The sequence below is a fragment of the Lepisma saccharinum genome, chromosome 7 (assembly GCF_977018435.1).
Source record: "Lepisma saccharinum chromosome 7, izLepSacc3.1, whole genome shotgun sequence".
NCBI classification, from domain to species: Eukaryota; Metazoa; Arthropoda; class Insecta; order Zygentoma; family Lepismatidae; genus Lepisma; species Lepisma saccharinum.
In genome coordinates this window covers 31,444,023-31,460,329 of record NC_139235.1, presented here as the reverse complement: position 1 = coordinate 31,460,329, position 16,307 = coordinate 31,444,023, and the positions used below count along the sequence as shown (strand labels likewise).

The 16,307-nt window shown below is 35.7% G+C and overlaps 1 long non-coding RNA gene across 1 annotated transcript in view; it reads left to right on the top strand.

The window, feature by feature from the left end:
- The window catches only part of LOC145990175 (uncharacterized), a 33,804-nt gene extending 29,931 nt beyond the window's left edge, over window positions 1-3,873 (top strand). The window contains exons 5-6 of the long non-coding RNA XR_014441942.1: window positions 1,794-1,925; window positions 3,665-3,873. This is a non-coding gene — a long non-coding RNA (uncharacterized LOC145990175). The remainder of the gene's footprint in view (window positions 1-1,793; window positions 1,926-3,664) is intronic.
- The last annotated feature ends 12,434 nt before the right edge of the window (window positions 3,874-16,307 follow it).

The window sequence follows — 16,307 nt, the reverse complement described above, 5'->3', positions numbered from 1 at the left end:
CTAAACTTTACCTGCCAAGGGAAAGTGAACTGTCCTTGCCTCCCCCCCCCCAGTTTTGGCATCTTGCCCCCCCCCCGCTAAGTTTTGGAACTCAATCGTTGCCACTGACATTGGCTGATCACTAATCAACTGTATGAACTGTCACACTTACCTCTGGAGTCTCATTAACAGATTCTGTTGTACAGATCAACCAGGAAATTGAAGCCGCATATTTCTATCCTCATTATAGTCTAAAACGTTCCACAGATAAAACGATTCGTTAATATTGCCAGTTGTGCGACTTCTTCCGTTATTCAAGAACGTTCCCTCTCTCGCATTCCAGAGATTTAAAGAATTACAATGAATCGCCCTACGTGTGACGCTACTTTTGCAGCTTCCAAATGCTGACAAGTTCTTACATAGTGCTGTGGCAACACCGAAAGCGCATGAAAAGGTTTCGTGCAATATTATCAACAACACGGCTATAGAATCATTCTCAGTCTCGCCTCCATAAATATTTAACTCCTTAAATTAATCTTTTTTCTCATTACTGAAGAAGCCAAAAATCTAATTTTAATTAGCGTAAACTGAAAAATTTCCTGAAGGTGTTGGGGGAGGGAGCTCAAGCTCCCTGATACCTACCTTGGATACATGCTATTAACAATAACAGGGTTACAGAACATTCTCCGTCTTATCTCGATAACTATTTGTCTCAAATTATCGTCACATTATTCAAGAAGCCGAAAACCTAATTTTATCTAGCGTAAACTGAAAAATTTCCTGAAAGGGGGGGGGGGGCTCCAGCCCCCTGATTCTCACCTTGGATACATGCTATTAAAAATAACAGGGCTACAGAACATTTTCCGTCTTGCCTCGGTAATAATTTTTGTCCTTAAATTATCGTCATATTATATTATTTCTCACCACAAGAACAAAAAACCTCATTCTATCTAGTCTAAACCGAAAATATTAGGAGGGGGGGGGGGCTCGAGCACTCTAAGCCCCTATTTGATACGTACCTGATTTGTGACATTATTGTACCTTACTTGTAATTTAGGAGCAACCCCAAAAAACCTCAAAGGCCCTCAAAGAACCTTAGGCCGATTCTGGTCACCTTGTGGTCACATTGCATACAACGGGGTCCGCATTTTTTTCTCTTGCATGGCGTCAGAGTAAGATTTCATTTCATACCCTTCATTGAGAGAAACTATTTTCATTGTCATTGCTATTATTGTTATAATTATACTTTACAAATCATAAAATTCAAATTTCATTTAAAATACTTTGGCGTTGTGTACAAGTTCAGATTCCACCCTGCTATTCACATAGAAACTGCATTCGCCTTCCTTCCTCTCCATAAACATTTATCACTTTTTTGATGAACAATAGTAATAAATGAAATTTGAATTTTATGATTTGTAAAGTATAATAATAATAATAATAACGGCAATGACAATGATAAAAGTTTCTGTGACTCAAGGGCAAGGTACGAAATCTTACTCTGCCCTCCACGCCCCCCCCCCAAAAAAAATTGCGGACACCATTGGATGCAATGTGACGACAAGGTTGCTCTGGGGGCCCTTGTTAGCCTGTAGGAATAAGGAAGAATCTGAGGTGATAGTTTCTCAATCTGTAGGATTGATGTCGTACAAACTAGCAACAAACAATTAATTTATATCTGGCCGGTGTCTGAAGTTATCCAACCCTAAGACCCTTGGTAAAGCGAATTCTCCCTTTAGTCCCTGAACTGCATGTGACTGTATGTGTTTGTGAATCGGAATGTACTATAAGTGCTGCTTTGTTTTTCTCTACAGAACTCAACCTCCACAGTTCATGTTCTTCGAGAATTAAGCCGAAAGAGGATCACTGAAAAAAGCACGTGCTGTTCGGGAGACTGTGCCACCGTAGGGATTACTCCTCTGCCTTTTCTAGTAGTCTGTTACGAGGTGAGTGCAATTTGCTTCTATGATAACTTATCTATAACATTAAGAGAACAGGTTGTGGGATCTGAAATGGTTAATTCAGATGGTTAAAACATTTTAAAAGAATGATATTCCTATCGTCAGTTTTAAAATCGTTAATTCACGTTTCCCGGTGTGCTATTGAATTATGCACAGAGAAGAGTTTAAACTTCATAACGTCTGTAGCTCAGATAAATTTACAAGTAAATCATTGAGAAGATGCAGGGAGCTGCATCAAAACACGCTTCAATTGACGAGTTAAAGTACAGCTTAATGTGACAAGAAATACTTTATTGCATCATATGATGCTCCTCGGTGTTACCTTTAAATATAGAATGTCCAAAAATGCATCGAACTCTAAATTTGTTTCTTGACAAATGCCAGAAGAACAGACGTTAAAGCATAAATCGATGCGTTTCAGTTGCACCAATAGATTTGATGTTTTCTGTGTATGTATCTGAATTCATCCTACTGTTTTCACTAAAATATATTTTTCAATACACAAAAACACAAGAAACGGTTTCCTACGCATAATAATTTACAGGTCGTTATGCGAGCAATGTATATGAACATATTCAGTGTTTCATTTGCACAATCTACGAAATATTATTCTGTGACGTAGGTTTTTGGAGGATACCTTTCACATGGCATGCTACGTACAACAAGTCATGTTAGCCGGAAACTTTCAAGTGTGTCTAATTTAATTTAGTTCTCCTTAGCGAACACCACAAGTGAAAAGTTTACTCCAACTTAGGTTGAAAAGAACACACATTCATAATTTTTGCACTTAAATTTGCATGTGAAATATTTCTGACTTTCTTTAATGCAATAATTTAAAGGATCAATGCGAAGAAATTAAATCAGATACTACTGTAGAGATATGCACTCGAAAACTGCTAATGTTCATGTTGATTGAGAACATACCTCAAATCATTAAGCAATGAGTATACGGAAAGTATTTTCTGTATTGTTGTATTGATTAAAAATAAAGCTAGCAATGTGATGATGTCGTATATTTACCACATTTCTTTCTCCATGGAAGAACAAGGCAGGTTCTTAGTTGTTTTTAGAGTAACATACAGAGCCACCACGGTGGTTCAATCGTTAGAGCATCTCACAACCACTCGTGGGAGTCGCTTTCTGATTAGATTTAGGGTTTGTGATTTGAGGTAGAAATTTTGCAGCGTGTCCTTGTAATGGAGCCCCTAGCATCTAATATGTAGGTAATTGTGGATAAAGGCTGCCGATGCCGTGTTGATCACATTACGTCCACAAATGTCGGGATTGAAAAAGTCTGCGGCCCTACTTCCACATGACTTCCCGCATTTCGGTGTGTAGCCTTATTTTCAACTTCTTAAAGTAGCATAGCAAGTCCATCATGTTACAGCTCTAGGCATATTCCAGATAATTATTCTACCTAGGTATATTTATGAAGTAGATGAAATAAATAGGAATTTAATGACGAGTAAAGAAAAACTTAGTAAACAATAAATCATTACTCACATCATTGGAATACACACCCCTTAATGCTAATAGGAATTGGAAAATTATAATTTAAAATGATTACTTACATTCCAGTATTCGATTTTAACGGCCAGGCAGGTTAAAAGGCACGCTTTTCTTACTACAACTGGTAATGCGCCAGTTCAAAACCCTTCGCTTCATGTGTTGAATCAGACTTTCGAATAGATAATTAAAACTCATGTTTCATATTTTGATTCTAGGTTACACTTCAGTGGACGATTGTCTTCAGGATAGTCATTTGGGTCTAAGATGGATGAAGCACCAGAATCTCCACAACACACAAGTGAGCCAAGAAACTTCAAGTGAAAAACTATTGTAAGTGTGCTCACTTATTTCCAATCCCAGAGTGCATCACAAGAATCCAGAAATTCATTGGTACATTTACATCATTGGTGGAATTTAAAGAAGTGGATACATTAATGAGAATGATAATTTTTAATGAACGCAAGTGTAACTGGTACAGCAAAGGCAGGGACATTAAATAAGGTTAGGTGATCTTAACTATGTGGAAGGATTGGATTTAATGACTAAGTGCAAGGAAATTTAACTGTATAATTGTGTGCATGTGTAGTGTAATTTCCTATTGATGTCAAACACAAGAGCAAAGTTAGACTTGAATAGTGTATTCACACATAATTAACACTTTTAATTGGAGAGATGGCGACTGTAGTTTCAAAGCTCAAGGATTATTACAAGCTCAATTTAAGTGGAATTGATGGAGAGAAAATCCTAGAAACTCTGAAAAATTCATCTGATTGTCATCAACTAGCCAAACAGTTAGCAGAATGTGTTGTCTCTAAGAAGTGTGTAAGCGTGGATAAAGATGTTATGAAACTGTACCACCATGCTCTAGCTAAAGATGTAATTGAAAGGACAGATGAGAATGAAGGAAAATTCAAAGAAAATTTCCTCTCAACTGAAAACGACAGTCCTTTCAATCAAATGTTCTTACATGAAATTCAATCTAGAAAAGGGATCACTGAATTTTCTGATGCAGATGTGATATTTCAAAATATCAAACTTCCAAAGAATTTTGGCAGAATGAAGGATATAGATGAAAAGCCAGCATTACCACATGATGTTGTTTCTGAAGAGGAAATAGAAGATTTCTTAAGTAGGTTTAAGATTTTTGTGAATGAACCTAATGAGAGTGAATTAAGGGATCTCATAAAGAAGGAAATACAGTGTAAGTTCACTGTAGATGACAGTGACATAGAGGGCGTGCTTTCCGAAACAAGGACTAAAATTGAAAACTGGTGGAAACGGAAAGACGATAATTATTTCCTCACACAGGACAATAACTTTTATGAGGAATCAGCTAGAGTTTCGGTTTGGTTTGACGTTAGAGACCCAGTTGAACTATTTACAGGAAGGCAAGATGAGTTTCTCGAATTGCATCAAGCTGTGCAAAGAAACCAAATAGGTGACAAGGCCACTGTTATATCTCAATCAACTTCAATTAGTGTGTCTAGGTGGAATAGGAAAGAGCGAGTTAGCAAGGAAATATATTCAAAGGTATTCCAAGGAATATGACGATAACATCATGTGGATGAACGCTGAAAGTTATGACACACTTTGTGAATCATTTCGTAGACTAGCGGAAAACAAGTTACGAATTCGCACAGAAAACGTGGATGGAAAACCTAGAGATATCAAATCCATTGTGAATGAGGTCTATCAAGTTTTCTCAAAGAGGAAAAGTGTCTTTGTGTTCGACAATGCTCAACAATGTAGAAGTGAAAGAGAAGGAGATAACGGCATAGGGCAGTTTATGCCTTCATTACCTTCAAGTGCTAACAGACCGTACGTTCTTATAACTTCCCGCAATCAGAATTGGGGTAACATACAAGTTCTTTCGTTAACCGTTTTCACCGAGGAAGAAGCAGAAGAGTTCATTAGAAAAGCTCTGACGTTAGTAGAGAAGTCTGAAGAACATGATGTCAAGACATTAGCTGAAATTTTGCAACGTTTCCCCTTAGCTCTGCAGCAGGCGGTTGCATACATAAGGGAAACGAACAATAAATTACATATCATGGGTTCAAGATTCTCTATTAGAGATTACATAGAACGATATAAGAAGGAAACTGAAAAATTACTCAACTATAAGTTTCCAGATGATAGTTTGGATCTTTACACCAAAACAACTTTTACAACGTGGAAGATTACCACTGACAAGATACAAGAAAATGTTGAATATGGAGAGCAAGCAATGATGGTTCTACGTATTATTTCATATTTATCTGAAAACAGTATTCCAGTAGAAATATTCAGAGGGCTTGAACAATCTGTGGCTGAAGACGGCAGAGGGCTTGAACAATCTGTGGCTGAAGACGAAAGGTTAACAAATATATTACACATACTTAAACAACATTCAATGATTGACGTAACAGAAGGTCTGGTGAACGTTCACAAATTAGTGCAGAAAGTGACGCAGATTAAAACAAGAAAAGAAGGAAAGGAACAAGAGGTTATGAGTAAAACATTTGAATTACTAGAATTCAGTCTACCATCTAGTAATTACACAGTCGATGGTGCTCTGAGGATGAGACTTTTATTACCACACTTTGAGACACTCCTTACCCACACTGATTGTAGAAATCTTAGAGATGATCGAGACTCACGACTTTACCTGGAGGATCTTTTAAGTATAATGGCACTGATGTATGATACCATAGGCAATCCTAGAAGACAAAAAGAATTACTTTGTCGAGAACTAGAAATTCAGGAGAAGTATCTTGAAACTGAATATTTGAAAATTGCTCACACGCTCCTAAGCTTGTCAGACAGTTATGGAAATTTAGGCGAACCTCTGAAACAAAAGGAATCAATTGAAAGAGCCTTGGATATAATCAATGAACATTGCGATGATGATCATTTGGAAGTTGCAACGTGTCTTGTAAGCTTAAGTATGGCTTACGAAGGTTTAGGAGAACCTCGTAAACAAAAGGAATTCCTGGAAAGAGCCTTGCAAATTCAGAAGAAACATTTAGATCCTGATCATTTAACAGTTGCTATTAGTCTTGCAAATTTAAGTAAAGCCTATGGTGCATTAGGCGAAACTCTGAAACAAAAGAAAATACTGGAAAGCGCCTTGCAAATATACGAGAAACATTACGGTGCTGATCATTTTGAAGTTGCAAAATAGTAGTATAAAAGTATATAATATAAACTCGATAAATGATGAGCCCCCCTCAGGCAGATTTGGCTATACTTAAAACTAACTCAAGATGTGCATATGAGCTTATTGCTCAAGTGTAGTACTCTGTCTAATCCAAGATTTTTGTAAAAATGCCCTCGGGAATTTCCCGTGAAATGATGAGCCCTCTCAGTTTGATTTGCCTACACTTACAAAAGCTACATCTGCCAGATTGTTGTCCATAAGCTTGTTAAAATCTGCCCCTCTTGATATTTTTTTTGGCTACACTTAAAACTAAGCCAAAAAGCCACCTACACCCACCCACACCCACATATATTTACTTCCGGTTTAAGTTTAATTGGATACCAGGCTCAACTTGCATATCTAGTACTAAGACAATGTAATATGCAGAGGACTTCTAGAATTGCTCTGTGACTCTCTCATTTCTTACATCATAAACATATGATTTTTCACCTATAAGAATAACACTACATATGGTATCATCAGGGAGTGTATCGTGGAATTCACAGATAATTTTAATGTTTGTCCTGTCATTAACCACAACTTGTTTCCTTTTTGAGGTGTTGATGACAAACATGGGTCTCTGTGTTTTGAATTCATCTGGTGAGTAATACATGTCTGTCTTGCCAGTAGTGACCCTTTTGTATGCTGTAAATGCCTCATATAATTTAAGAAAATCATCCTTGGACATGTTTAAATTATAATTTTCTCTGGGGAACACCTCATTTCTGCCATTTTTAAGATATATGTTCTTGATGTTGCAGCTATCAAACTTACTTGAATTTTTTTCCTGGTTATTGTGTCTTCCAGTCTGAAACAGTACCACCACAAAATCTGGCATGTCATATTGTATACTGGAGAATGAGTTTGTAGCATCAAATTCATAATAGCTACCAGTGGCAGGCTTCTGCACACATTGATATGTATAAAATTGTAAAGGCACCTGTGGATTTTTTAGTATATCTGCTTTGTATTTAAGAGCATAACTGGCTTCATATTCAACAACTGGGATTCTTAGCTCCATAGTCTTAATAAGGCACTTGCCTTCATCAGGTAGGGTATTAGGCAGAGCTGCCCCAGTAGAGTTTATTGTACTGTACCTCATCAAAGCATTATTATCATTGGCAGCTCTTCTAAATGTAATTCTTAAACCACCCTTCCACATAATATCTTTGTAATCTGAGAAGAATCCTGGCAACAGGCGCATAGGGAACAACACTGTGTGACTCTTGGTTAATATTTTATCACCAGCTTCAAATCCACCTATTTTGTAGTACGAGGCCTCGGAGTGAAGGCCCATATGTGGCAGAGTATGTATATAGAAAAAATGTTGAAGTGCTTCTAACAAGAGTCCCACAATAATATATAAACATAAAATCAATAAAGCATCTTATACATCCAGATTGTTGCAGGCTGTCCTATGTTATAGAAGTTTGCTTTCAGTACAATTATATCCTATCAACAATGGCAGGTGTAACAACAAAATTGAAAAATGTGTATTACCCAGACATGACAAACTATGAAAAATATGTGCACCCAATAGACCCTGAAGATGAGTGGGTTATGACTGACAAGCTGGATGGGTCTCACATATCCCTTGTGTACCAAGAAGGCTCACCCACTGTGCTCTGCAGCAGGAACACATACAATGTACAGGGCAATTTCTGTGACCTGGAAGGGTATGCACAGAGCATGCACCCTGTGATGCAGAAATTGTTTGAACTTGTTGATGCAGATTTGGATGATACAATTGTAGTGCATGGTGAAGTGATAGGACCCAAGATCCAGAATAACATATCCTATATACCTGATGGATCACAGGTTTATGTCTATGATATTTACAATGTAACAACAGGTAGATTTTTAAGGCCCTACATGAAAATTCTGGATATTTTGAGAGAAGCTGGATTCGAGAATGTAATCAAGGGCAGAATTATACACTTCACTTCTGATTTCTGGGCAAACATAGAGTCTCAAAATTCAATTTTGTTCACGCACCTGGATAAGATAGAGGGATTTGTGTTTTATCACAACACAGAATCCCCTGTTGTTTCAGACTGCAAATTCCAGGAGGGTGTATTCAAGTACAAAACACAATGGTACAAGAAGAGGACCCTGTCAGGAACACCTGCAAAAGTAACCAGGGAGCATTGCAGCAGGTTTCTTGGTAAATATGATATAATACAGGATCTTAAAGATGTAGATGAAATTATAAGAGACAAATTTGTGGAGGATCTGGTGTTGAAATCTCTAAGAGATTATATGGATGAGTGCAGTGTAGATTCGAGCCAGATTGCAGCCCTCAACAGTTACATGAACACTCTGTTCAAACTTCTTGCAGAATACAAGTGCATTGTCAGCAAGCAAGAGAAGAAAATTTTGAAGAAGTGGACAATTGCACAGGTACAGAATCCATTTGCAGAAATTTAGGAATTGTAAATTTGATAATAATATATACATGATGTTTCTAGTATAAAATTTCACTCTATCTGTTCAATGTTTTTTGACAGGAGAAACCTCTCAAAATACATAAAATCAGAATCTCTTCTGAAAGATTTCAAGCTTGTATTTTCTGACATGTCGGAATATGATCTGTTTGCTGTGAGAAATGAAACAGAGTTCAGGTGGATGCTTGACTGTGAGCATGAGTTTAGATACCTGAATTTACGGTATCTGGGTGATCGTGAAAAAATTGTGTATTGTGTACACAGGAGAATTTTTGCATTGTTTGTCAGTTTCCATAATTTATCCAGTGACAATTTCTGGTTCACAAACACAAATTTCACAGCACTGTATAATTTTTCAATACCCTTTGGCATAACTGCAAATTGGAGACATTTCTATAATTATATTGTTTTAGATTATTTTAAGAAATTTGAATTTATAACTACAAACATAGGCATGGTGTATTCCGAGATAGATTTTGAGCACTGTGAAAGTTTCTACAATGATGGAATTATTGACATGAGTGAGATTCTGATGTATTTGTTGGATAAGAAAATTAAAAATGATTCTGCTGCAATAGATATTGTATGTAATTTTATGGATGACAGCAATATTCAGATATGCTTATAAATTTTAGCAGCATGGTATGAGTCATGGGCAATCCCTATTGCATGTTCTGCATGTATCACAGGCAATCATGTTAATTGCTCATATTGTATGAGTATACAAGCAATCAGGTTAATTGCATTGCATGCTTTACAAAATCAATATTATTATTGGAGATTCTGCACGGGTAATCAGGTTAATTGCATGCTTTACAAAATCAATTGATCTTGGAATTGTTTCTATTGTTTCTTCCTAATCCTCAACAACAGTAATTTCAAAATTGTTGCAATTGATAATAGATTCAAGCAGAAACATGATTGCCTCATTGAAAAATATATAATTTAGAGTGGGTTTTACATCCAGTATTTGAGTTCTTTTTTCATACACATTTCCATCACTATCTGTAAAAATTGTTATCTTATATTGGGTATTTGGGCTATGCTTAATAAACCATCTGCTCTTGGTGTGGGTTCTAGGGGAAAAAAACATGTAAAATCTACTCAATTCTAAATTTACAGTACTCTTGCTGAACCACACAACATATTTTCCATAATAACAGTGCAGTATGTATGAATTGATTCTTTGCCGATATGTATTGGGTTCAAAATTAGAAACAGATCCAGTACTTATACTTACATACCCAAACACATCATCCCTATCAAGTACCCATCTTGCTTCTGTTTCATTTCTCACTGCAAAAAAGTTACTCTCTGAAAGATTTTCAAATTTTTGCTCAAAATAATCCAAGAGGTAGTCTGATTTTATGTATTTTGCAATGTTTCTTCTCTCAAAATATTTCTCCATTTTTTCTTAGATATTATTTTCATTGTAATAGAAGAAGTTGCAATTTATATTGCTTTGAAGCAGGCACAAAAAATACATAATCTTGATTGTATTTCAAACCGCCTCGATATTTTTCTTCATCATATATATTGCCATCATCATCTGTCAGAATTTTCATGTTGGGTTGAATGTGTGGGTTGTTTCTGATATGAAACCACCCACTGCTTGTATAGATGCTGAAGAAATTAAAAAATATAAAATCTAATTGTTTCTAAATTTCTAATTGTTTTGTTGAACCATACAATGTTTTCCGCAATGGCAATGCAACAAATATGCATATGTATTAAATTCATACTTGTTAGGAATGCATCCCATGCCTATACTTACATACCCAAACCCTGAATCCCTGTCAAATACCCATCTTGCCTCTGTTTCATTTCTTACTGTAAAAAAAATCATTCTCTGAAAAATTTTCAAATTTTTGTTCAAAATAGTTCAAGAGGCAGTTTGATTTTATGTATTTTGCATCAAATTATGTTTGCATCATATAGGGAAATATTCTGAGTCATAAGCAGATGTGGCTGATAACAATTGATCAAGAAGTGCCTTTCTGAGCAGGTAGCAATTATCTTGAAAGCAGTTATTAGGTTGAAAGCATCATGGAATATTGCATGATGCCTATTAACATAAAAGCTCTGCGGATCTGCAATGTAGAGCCGTGGCTCAGTCTGAATTTACTTCACCACAATTTTACCTACCTAGTGGAGTGCCTTTATAGAGCAGGTAAATATTGTATATACACCCAACATGGAATATAAGGAAGATTTAATTCCAACTGCTCCTCCACCCTATCGGGAAGATAGAGTGAGTAAGAACTGCTCCTGCTCTTGTTCTGATTCTGAATCAGAAGATATTATGTGCAGTTCAACAATTCTAAAAGCTATGTTGGCATTTTTCTGTATACTGTCACTTATTCTGATTCTTGGACAGTTGTATTTCTGGTGATTGATTATACTTGCCGCTTCTCTATTTACAGGTTGGAAAAATTGATTTTGTGAAGTTTGGACCTGAACCAAGCAGCTTGGAAGAGTTTGGACCTGTACCAGGCAGCAGCAACAATTCAGATTTGAGGGAGTTTGGACCTGCACCAGGCAGCAGCAACAAAAGCAAGTATAAGAGATGCAAGTTTTGACAGATTTGTCAGTACAGTGGTGAGGATTGATTTATCTTCTGCCCACTGTAACAATTGTTGTGTTTTCTGTGGCACAAATTCATTGCAAGTGCAGATGTATTTGCAAGGTATTAGACATGGATAGTTTATACAGAATTTGCAACATATAAGATGCAGCAGGAATTTTTTGACAGGAGATGTATCACAAAATACATAAAATCCCAATCACTTGTAGAAAATATCAGAATCAGATTCTCTGGCCTGTCCGAGCATGACCTGTTTGCAATACAAAATGAGACAGAATTTCAGTGGGTGCTTACAAGTAAAAATGCTTTTAAATATTTATCACTTGGGTTTATCACCCAGTTTGAACAAGTTGTGTACAACAAGCTTAAAAGGATTGTTGGATGATTTGTGAGTTTCAACATGCAACATTTTATGTTGGAATTATTTGACAATTATTGGTTCAACAATTGTTGCAAATTGTGCCCCAGACATAAACTGTTTATGCTCACATATCAGAGTTCAAATTGGAGACATTACAAATCTTCAAACAGGAGAAACAATCTATGTATAGATAGGGATGTTGAATTTATCACAACTGAAGATGGGCACCTGTACGGCAGTGCAGATTTTAATCCAAATTTTGTGTGTACTTATGGACTCACCATGAATGAGTTTGTCATGTATTTCATAAGACAGAAATTCATAAATTGTACATGTGATTGTATTATAAGAATATTAAGTGAATACTGTTTGCATGAGACATGTGCCTGTGGAAAAGAATTGTGCAATTTCTCAGTGTAATTTTTGTTTTAGGTATTGGCACTGCGGACAGGCAGAAGGGCAAGCAGAGACATATTAAGGTAATATGAATTTTTTAATATGCATTTCAAGTTATATAAAATCAGAGGCCCTTGTGAATGATATGAGAATCAGGTTCCTTGGCCTGTGTGAATATGATTTGTTCTCAGTTAAAAATGAAACAGAAGTGCAGTGGGTATTTGACAGTGATAAAATTTTCAAATATCTGTTTCTGAATAGAATTGGCATTTGAAAGGGTTGTTTACAACAAGTATAGGAGGATTGTGGGTGTGTTTGTAGGTTTCACCAGTCCCAAATCCTATGACTATTGGTTCATCAGTTTCTATAAATTTGACAGTGAATACAGAATAAATATGATTGCAAATTGGCACCACCATAATTATTTTACAGATGACAATGTTGAATTTATAACAACAGATAGTGGAAATCTGTATAGGGGAGGTGATTTGATTGTTGAGTGCCAAACATATTATGCACAGATGAGTGAGATTGTTTTGTATTTCAAAATTAAGATATTGCACTTTGAAGTGTGTTGAAGTGTTGCACAGTAGAAGAATTCTGTGCAGTTGTGGGAACCAACAATTGTATGTGTAATACCTGTTCTAAAAAATACACAGGCACAGGTTTATTGCAGCTGTGTTTATGTTATGGATTTTTTTTGACAGGAGATGTATCTCAAATTATATTAAATCTGAATCACTTGTTGAGAATATCAGAACCAGGTTCCGTGGCTTGTCCGAGCATGACCTGTTTGCAGTTTGCAATGAAACAGAGATGTACTGGGTGCTTGACAGGGGTGGTGTTTTTAAGTATTTGCACCTGAAAATAATCGGCATGTTTGAAAAAATGTATACATAAAGCACTGTAGAATTGTAGGAATATTTGTTGGTTTCAGACAGGGAAACTCATATTACAATTATTGGTTCAACTCTGAATCTCAATCAGAGTATGGAATATATGTTATTGCAGATCAGACCTCAAATTGGGTACATTATAGATTCTTAAATAATTTTTTTAGAAAAAGAACAAATAGTTGTATTGAATTTGTTACTGCAAATAATGGATGCTTAAACAATTGTAAAAATATTAATCTTGCTGTAGATCTGAGGCCCATGCAGTTGAATGAGCTTATAATGTATTTTCTAATACAGAGATTTGAAAATTGCAATCTTAGTTGTATGATTGAATCCCTAAAATTTTACAACCATATATGCCCATGCGGTAAAGAATTATATACTATAATTGTGTGATTGCAACATGTGTGCTCGGAATGAAACAGAATTTTTTGACAGAAGATGTATCTTGAAATACATCAAATCACAATCACTTGTGGAGAATATCAGAATCAGATTCTCTGGATTATCTGAGCATGACCTCTTTGCAGTTTGCAATGAAACAGAGATGCAATGGGTGCTTGATAGTGACTTTCCATTTCACTACCTGTGCCTTAAATATATAGGCAGGTTTGAAAAATTTGTTTATAATAGTAGAATTGCTGGAGTTTTTGTAAATTTTTATACAGACAATTATTGCTACTATTTTATGTTGAAGGTGTTCAACAATCACTGGTTAAATAATTGTTATAATCTGTTTGCAGAGTACAGGATGAATGTTGTTTCAAATCAAAGCTTGAATTGGATGCATTATAAATTTAGGATATCCACAAATCATAATATTGAATTTGTCACAACAGATAGTGGCTATTTGTACAGTGGAGAGGATTTTAATCCCGATTCTGTATGGTACTCTAAGCATATATATACTTGAATGAGATTATTATGTATTTTATAAGCCAAAAATTTAAAGACTGTGACTCTGATTGTATTGTTGGGCTGCTGGGGGGAAACAATCTTAGTGGGGCATGTAATTGCGGTAAACAATTATCTAATTTAAAAATATAACAACATCAATTGATTTCAGATAAAACAACAATCCCGGGCAGAGCAGGGAGCAGAGAGCAAGCAGACAGAACAGAGGAGAGAGAAATCAAGGTATGGATTTTTTTGAGAGAAGATGTATTTCTAAATATATAAAATCAAAATCACTTGTTGAGGATTTCAAGCTTAGGTTCTCTGGCCTGTATGAGCATGACCTGTTCTCTGTAGAGAATGAAACTGAGATGCAGTGGGTGCTTTCTAGGGATTTTGCTTTCAACTACCTATCCTTGAAATCCCTGACAAAATTTGAAAAATCCATATACAACAAATGCAAAAGAATTGTTGGATTTTTTGTGAACTACTCCACAGACAGTTATAATTGGTGTTTGGGGTATGCAATGCATGATGATTATTGGTACAGCAACTGCAATGAGAATTGTTTTGAGTACAGAATAAACATAATTATGCCCCAGAGTCTAAACTGGATCCACTACAAAATTTCAAATAAGGTTAATTTAAACCTAAATCCTATTGAATATGTTACCACAGATGGGGGAAATTTATATTTGTTGAAAGATTTCAACCCCTTAAGAAACAAATTTTCAAAACATACAAACTTCAATGAGATTATATTGTATATGTTTAGGCAAAAATTTAAAAACTGTGAACATGAATGCATATGCCTGTTACTAGAGGCACACAACATATACAATACATGCCAATGCGGCAAGAAATTATTTACACTGCCATTGGACCTGTCCTAAATCGAGAGAAAATATGCAGAATTTTTTTGACAGAAGATCAATTTCAAAATACATAAAATCTGAATCACTTGTTTGGGATTTTAGGCTTAGGTTCCTGAATTTGTCCGAGTATGACCTGTTTGCAGTACAGAATGAGACTGAAATGCATTGGGTGCTTGACAGTGACAAGAATTTTCAATACTTGTCACTGAAGCACATCAGCAAGTTTGAAAAATGTATGTATTGCAAGTATAAGAGAATTTGTGGATTGTTTCTGCACTTATACACTGGGACCTATTATTATTATTGCAGGTTGAAATTGTTTGATGATTATTGGTTTAGCAACTGCTGTGGGTTTGAAGATTATGACCTGGATATAATTGCTGATCAGAGTTTGAATTGGATACATTTTAAATTTTTGAATAGGATTATTGTCAATCCCAAATTGTTAAATAGGAATATTGAATTTGTAACTACAGATGGGGGCTACTTGTACAGTGCAGATGATTTCCACCCCGAGCTTGTTGGGCATTTGAAGCACACATACCTGAATGAGCTTGTTATGTATTTTCTTAGGCAAAAATTTAGGAACTGCAACAATAAATGCATTGTGTTGTCCCTAGATAGCAGCGCTTGGAATGAAACATGCAGGTGCGGGAAACAATTGTTTAAAGTCCCAATAATACATACATAGACAATACAATAGTTAATACAAATTAAAAATAATCCATCCTGAAATGAAAAAAACTGTATATTGCAATCAAACAATGTATCATGGGCAGTGTGATTTGGACATAAACAGAGAGTACCAGCAGCAGAGGAACAATATCCTCAGGCAGAGTGTTCAACATGCACTCAGAAAATTACAGCATTTCATTTTTGAATGTGTTATTGTATTAGAGGGATGATTATTATATATTACTTGCTGCACTGCACCATGTTGTTTTTTTTGACAAGATTGTTGGAGAGGTTCAAGTGTATTTTACACCCTCGGAATATGATTAGATAGAATAGGTGGATGGATGCATGCATCTGGGATTTTTTTGAACAATACATATATATCTGTTGCATAGGAGAATTGTTGGGAGTTTTGATCTCCTATTTAACATAAGCAAATTGATGCATTTGAATTTGTGAACAGATACAGGCTTGTATCAGGAGCATTATAAACTTATAGGCCATAAGATTTTAGATATTTCAAACCTCTGAGGTGCAATTTTCTACCCCACAGATATC